Consider the following 7,478-nt stretch of genomic DNA (forward strand, 5'->3'; position numbering starts at 1 on the left):
GCTGAGGAAGGCTCCGCATCCTGCCTCAGTGGTCCCCTGATGCAGGCTGGACGTCTTCATCCCTGTGCCCTTTTCACCTTTCTCCTCTAGACATGAGCAATCTCTCATTAGCTGTTTCAGGGATTTTCTCGCTGGTTCTAGCAAACTGTCCTTCATTTTTGCAAGTTCTGTTCCCTACTTCTCCCCAAGTTTCATCCTGTATCTCTTAGTGCTAAGTTTTGCTACCTTCTATATTGGTTAAAAAGTATTTTACTCTTGCTCAAGTATGCCTAGACACAATGCTTTTAACCCTTTCAGGACTGAGACCTGAATTTCAGAAATCCAGGTGCTGGAAGCGGTTTCTGACTTCACTAGAGCGCAGCTCAGCATCACTTATGGAACACTCGGCTGTTGGATGGTACTGACCAGTTTGTCCTGAGACAGCTCTGCTGATGGGAGAGGGTTTTGTTGTGGTTAGCAAATAATTCTCTTTTATCCTCATCTCTGTATTTTATCATTAAGTAAAGTTTAAGTAGTGTGATTTCATCCATAAAATTATTAGATAATTTCAAATGAAAGATTTCTAAAAAGGTAAATTTTGCCTGTTACCAAATCTCACTGAAGGGCTGCGAAGGATTTTAATGCAGTTTAATCTAATGCTCTCCTGAGACTCTTCTATTTTTTGCACAGTGTGCACTTCTCCAGTGTACCCATCCAGTAATTCAAAGCCATACAGCAAGTGATTGGCAGGTTTGGGATTAGAATTTGGGAATTACTGGGTCCTGGACTTGTTTAGTTTAGCTGAACACAAGGAATTCTTGCTGTTTTTCCAGTTCATCTTGCTGACCTCTGGTTGTAAGAGGTCAAAATTGGATGGAGCAGGGGAGTAAATGGAAAAGGTGTCATAAAACCAAGGTTCTGTTTGCTCTTGTATTACTGGAAATGGCTTCAAATAGTGGCAGAAAGAAAGAAAAGGTTATGAAATAAACACGGGCCAGGAGACCTTTCTCCTTTTTAATGCCTTTATTAAAAATGATCAGCTCACAGGTCTGTGGTCACGCCACTGCTTCTCCCAGGGGTGACACGGAGGAGGAGAAAGAGCGCGGCTTTGTTAACTGGTCTGTGGGCTGTGACTGTGGTCACAAGGGTTTTCAGGATGAAGAAGAGACGAGAATGTTGACTCCATGATCAGAAGGCTTGATTTATTATTTTATGATATATGTTACATTAAGACTATACTAAAAAGCAATAGAAAGGAAAAGTTTCTTCAGCAGCTAGCTAAGCTAAGAATAGAAAAGAATGAATAACAAGGATCTGTGTCTCAGACAGAGCAAGAGCCAGCTCTGCCATGAGTGGTCAAGAAATCCAAACACCCACAGGAGACCAATCACCTGTTGCATTCCACAGCAGCAGATAACCATTGTTTACTTTGGTTGCTGAACTGCAGCTTGTCACAAGGAAAAATCCTAAGAAAGGATTTTTCATGAAAGATGTCTGCGACAGTGGGCAGAGCTGGGGCTTCCATCCTCACCAGAGCTTGAGGAGATTCCCCCTTTTTCTGGTTTAACATTTGTGGTCCTCTGTCTAGCCTACATCTTTAGATTAGGGTGAGGGGTAAAAAGGGTCTTAGCAGATACTAGATTCTGTTCTTCACGTCTAGACATCACTTTGATTAGTCAATTTTGTGTTGGCTTGTTGTTTTTAGGGGTTTTTGGCTAGGTTTGGTGAGGCGCTTCTCCCATTGCATGCTGGATCCGATGTCATTTGCATGCCAACTCGATGTCCCCTCCTCTTCACCGTCTGGGTGCCATCTTCCAGGAAGCAGCAGGGCGATGCCCAGCTAAGGGAGCCGGCCAGCAGCTGCCCCCACATGGCTGGGGGGGCACCCCGCCAGTCCTGGGGCGGGTCCGCACCCCTGGGGCACCCCCGGGGGGCTCCCCTGGCATGGCCAGGACCCACAGCGAGGGAGGGGCGCCCCGCCACTCCCGGAGCACCCTCAGGCTACCTCAGGCTACCCCCGGCATGGGTGGGCCCGCACCGAAAGGTGGGGGCGGCCCACCCCTCCCGGGGCAGGAAGACAGTGGCGGATTGGTTCCAGGCACTATTGAGAACAAGTAAATCAAAAGGAAACTGTTAACAGGAGATTACAACATGAAATTATTAACAATAAATAGTTAGAACTCCAACTTGGCAGCAATTGGTTTAACTTGTGAACTCTGCAACTTTTAAAAATACGGACAACTTTTTACTCATAACAGGCTAAACATTTATTTCTTGCAAAATGTGTGATGCAAGTTGCAAATTTTAAGCTTTGCTGAGTGTTATAAATGATCAATCGTGAGCCAAATTATCAAAAATTGTGAAAAGACTTATTAATCTTTCTGCGTGACCAAATTACGGTCTTCGAAACCACCACAGCCAAAGAGACAGTGTCGAGCCTGGAATCGGCGCTGGGTGAACCTGGATCCCACCTCTATAGCATCGGACCCTACCCTGTTCACGAGAACCGCTTCTTGCGGTTTTATACAGTTTATTGTGCCCGAGGCAAAGGAGTCCCAATTTCTTTTTTAACTCTTCACGTTCATCGTTGTTTCTTTCAGTGTGCAGAGCTGGACAAAGATCGTCTCCAGGTGGATAGTCAGCGTTGATGGGCTCCAGGGAAGCCATGTATTCAGATGTATAGTTCTGGGTTGCTGGCTATCTTGATTGATGTAATCTGCAGGGTGATGATTGCTCTTAGGTGGGTTTCCGATGATACAGGTGATCATCGTCCTGGAACCGTCTATTCTTATGCTAAAGCGTCGATCGTTATCTTAGCCGTGTCCGGGAATTCTTTGGAATCTGAATAGACATCTGGTCTTGGGCCGTATGTGGTCAGAGACACGTTCAGATTTTATAATCTTTATAACATACATTCTTAAATAGCATGAATTATTTCTAACATATATTACAATCCCTCCCCTTTAATATCACCACATTAATTCATGCTCCCTCTATATCCCAAATTGCTACAATCTATTTATTTTCTACTTCTACCCGCCACCTTTGAGGGTCTTTCACAAAGAGAACAAAACTTTATTAAATCATTCCATGCTCTCTCCTTGTGGAATCCCCTGATAATCAGTATTGTTTACACTTGTTTTGACTCCTTTCTCAAACTTTGCCAATACTTCGGCAGCATTGCTCGCATACTTTCTCTCAGCCCGGCTCATGATCTTGGATGTGTTGCTTCCAGAAGCCAACTCCAGGTCCATGGGTACTATTGCTATCTGCATCCCCTGTACCATGAAATTATTCAGTCTAATAAAACAAGGAATTAGACATGGAAGAAATAGGATTCCGGCTACTGAACACAGCACAAAGAATATGATTTTGTTCCACCAGGCCCCATCAAACAATCTGTCCCACCATGATGATTGTAAAATCGAATTTCATTTTTGAACTGGGACATGGGCCACCTTCTTGATCTCGGCTGCCAATTCTCTTATGGCTTCCCCATAATCATCAATTTCAATACAACATTCTGATTCATTGAACTTCCCACACACTCCCCCTTCTTCGGCCAGCAAATAGTCTAAAGCTATTCGATTTTGGTACACAAATGCCCATACCTGGGTGTGCTGCCAACTTAGTAAATCCAGAGCCTCTGAAGTGTGATTTGATACAATTTCTACCACTGCCTGCAGCCTGATCAGCTGGTTCAGTAGATAAATAGGAGTCCTATATCCATAGCCTCCATCTTGAGCCCACGTGGCCGGTCCATAATAATCAATTATTCTCGCAGCTGGCCACTCTTCCTCCCCTCAAGTTTGCCTACCACTTATGACAAGTATCATCATTTTCAGACTTCTCTCCCTCCTCAGGGTCTCGTACAAGGGAGCCCCTAGCAAGTTACTTTTTGTTTGGGGGAAAGTGAAGAAGACTGGCCGGATCATGCCCAACATGCATGATCCCTTCCATCTCGGGAGTAGCTCGCTGTATGCCTTTTTCCCACAAATCCTATAGATTCTATCTGGGCCTTTCCATCTAATGTTCGTTCTCCCTGGGTCTCCCCCGTATTCTCTCTGGCCCTCCAAGGATTGGTAAGGGTTGGCTCCAGGACTTTTGATCCAGGAACGTCCTATCTTTTTGTTCCATTCACAATTTGTTTCATTTTTCCAGCTCCAATACCCCATAGGGGGTTCTGGCTGCCAGACCTTGCCCTTATTGTTCGAATTTATCGTCAGGGTAGTTACACATGGAGTGTATCCCACCATTTTGGTACATTCCTTTCCTTCCCTACTGATGCAGATGGTTCCGATCACCCTTTGATCCAAAATCCATCCCTCAGGTCTCTGTGCCAATTTTGAGACCCTCGGATTGTCCCATTTCAGAAGCTGTTCCGGAGCCAAACCTTCACCTTTCCAAGGCCACTTTTCAGCTGACTTCAGCCCCCTGCAAATCCAGCAATTTGACAACCCCAATTCTGTTGCAATTTCTTGCATTAAATCAATAAATAAGTTTCCATCCGGGGAAGGTAGTTCCCCATCAGCGTATTGTTTTTCAAGCAGTTCATACTGCTCTGCCAAGGTTTTTAATCTCTCTTGCTCTATTCTTTTCTTCCTCAATTCTGACTCCCTTCTTTTCAATTCCTGAGTAAGTTCCCTCATTTTTCCCTCAAGATCCACTCTGTCTTTGTTTTTCGCAAAGCAGACAACCCCATCATATTGCAGGCACACTCTATCATCGTTCGCCTGTGCCAAATCCGATATGATTGGTTCCCTGCTTAGGGTGAATTTATTGTCAAATTTAACATTTCTTCCCACCCAATACATCTTCCCATTCATCACACACATCCCCAGTCTCACATTGTCATAACACAATGGATTCACCTGGTGATATGTACAAAAATTGATTCTGTTTTTCCCCCAACCCACATTGTTCGATTGCATTGGTTGCAAACAGGGATTGACATTATTTCCACGTTCCTTTTCTGTATCTGATGTTGGTGCCTACCTGACTGCCCGTTCTGTGTCCCTGCCTCTGGATCGATACACCAGATCCCTTTGTCCAATTTACATAATTTGACCCTTGTGCCATTCACCCAACAGTACCTGCCAGGCTCCCTGATGCACTCCTCCGGGGCATGGTATGCTGAGGTTTCCCCATCCCTTTGTTCAACCAGGACCACCTGAGTGCATTTATTGCACTCGTCTGCGGAGCTCTCATTTCTGCCTACCATCGGGACCTCAATGTGCAAACTCTGTGTCCCACACATGGCTAGGCTCAGGCCAATCAGGATTCCCAGCCGGCGTACTCCTCTGCCCTTGCCTCCCCCCGCTGGGGTGCCACCAGCGGTGAGGAAGACCATCTTCGCAGCAGCAGGAGTATTCTTCAGGGAATACATTTTCTGACCTTGCCACATACCTCCTTTTGAAGGCACCCCACCGTGAAACCTTGACGGCATCTGAGCTGCATGATGCCTTGATTGATTTCCCACATTCCACATCCAGAATCTCTGCCTTAGACCTGAGCTTTCCACGCACCCCATTCTGAAAAATGTGAAACCACTCCTGGGAGTCCAGTTCAATGATTCCTAAATTTGTGGCTAGGGCTAGAATACGGTCAGTCAGCTCAACCTCCTCTTCCAGACACTGTGTGCACAATCCCTTTGGCCTCTGCCCCCTTCTACAGTGTACAACAAAAGCTCCCTGACAATATTCACACTTAAAATGTATACAAATGGATAGCATACACAGCCAGACAGTATACAAGTTATCCGTTTGCCGTTGGTTATTTACAAGGATGTTGGAGTTTGATTTTCAAGTCACCTGGGGAAGAAGTGACCCTCCACTCAGGTGCTTCCTTCTGGTGTTCGACTTTCTTCACCCTAGACGCATGTGTCCAGCCTTTCTCCACAGTCCAAATGGCCGTATGTGTTGTCAGGAGCACAAGAAAGGGGCCGTCTCAGTGAGGGAAGAGGGGTACATCTTTCCATACTTTCACAAGCACTCTGTCACCTGGTTGAATTTTGTGGATAGCAAATCCCAGAGGGGCACTCTAAGATACTATCCCTTGTTCTCTCAGTTCCTGTAAATTTTTGTTGATCACAACCAAATATGGTTAAATCTGGTTGTCCTCAAGCCTGGGGTGTCCCACTGGCATCCCATGCGTATATGGCATTCCAAATAGCATCTCAAAGGGTGAGAACCCCGTCTCTGAATGAAGCATTGTCCTGATATTAAGCAAGGCTAAAGGTAGGCATTTCAGCCAAAACATCCGAGTTTCTAAGATTAATTTAGACAACTGCACTTTCAAATTCTGATTCATCCTTTCAACCTATTCTGAGCTCTGGGGATGCCATGGAGTGTGGTATTCCCACAGAATGCCTAGTGCCTCTGCCATCTGCTTAATAATTTTTGATGTAAAATGAGTTCCTTGGTCTGAATCAATGTAATTCACCACCCCATATCGGGGCACAATTTCCTCCAGCAATTTTCTGGACACTGTCGGAGCCGTTGCCCATGGACTGGGGAAAGCCTCCACCCAGTGGGTCAATTTGTCCACGATCACCAGCACAAATTTGAACCTTCCCACTTTGGGCAATTCAGTGAAATCAACTTGAATCCTTTCAAATGGTTGGTATGCAATGGGGCGACTCCCCAGGATGGCCTGTCTTGCCGTAGTTTTGTTAATTTTCTGGTAGATCAGGCATCCTTGTACCTCTTGTTTGGCCAATTCGTAAATCCCCCTGCACCCAAAAAATTTCAAAAATTGTTCTGCTATGGCGTGTGCCCCCCAATGCGTTCGCTGGTGCAGTTTCCTCAAAATCCTCCTGGTAAAACCTTTAGAAACTTGTTCTCTCCCATCCGGCAATTTCCACTTACTTTCCTCCAATTTTCCCCCAATCTTCTCATAGCTTTCAATCTCCTTTTGGGAGGGTTGAGGAGGGTCGTCTGGGACCTCGATCCCTTCAATCTCCAGGGTACTTACTGTCATCAGTGCCGCGGTCTTGGTTTCCTGGTCTGCCATATTGTTTCCCCGGGTTTGGAACTGCATCCCTGCCTGGTGTCCCTTTTCGGACAACCGAAATTTCCTCTGGCCCCCTTAGTGCTTTCAAGATTTGCCGGATCAATTCTCCATGCATCAGTCCCTTTCCCCATGTGTTGATCAACCCCCTTTCTTCCCAGATTTTCCCAAAGGTGTGAACCACCCCAAAGGCATACCTAGACTCTGTAAAAATTGTTCCCTTCTTCCCCTTCAGTCCTTTCAAGGCTCTCAGAACTGCATACAGTTCATAAGCCTGTGCCGACCAACCCGCGCTCAAGGGACCTGCTTCAATCACTTTTCCCGTCTGCCCATCCATGACTGTATACCCTGACTTTCTCCTCCCATCAATCACCCTGCTTGACCCATCTACAAACCATTTTTCCCCTCCATCTAATTCCTCCTCCTCCAAATCCTCTCTGATTTTTGTCTGCAACTCAACCACTTCCACACAATTGTGAATGAGTTCCTCC

This window comes from Molothrus aeneus, chromosome 25, assembly GCF_037042795.1.
Source record: "Molothrus aeneus isolate 106 chromosome 25, BPBGC_Maene_1.0, whole genome shotgun sequence".
NCBI classification, from domain to species: domain Eukaryota; kingdom Metazoa; phylum Chordata; class Aves; order Passeriformes; family Icteridae; genus Molothrus; species Molothrus aeneus.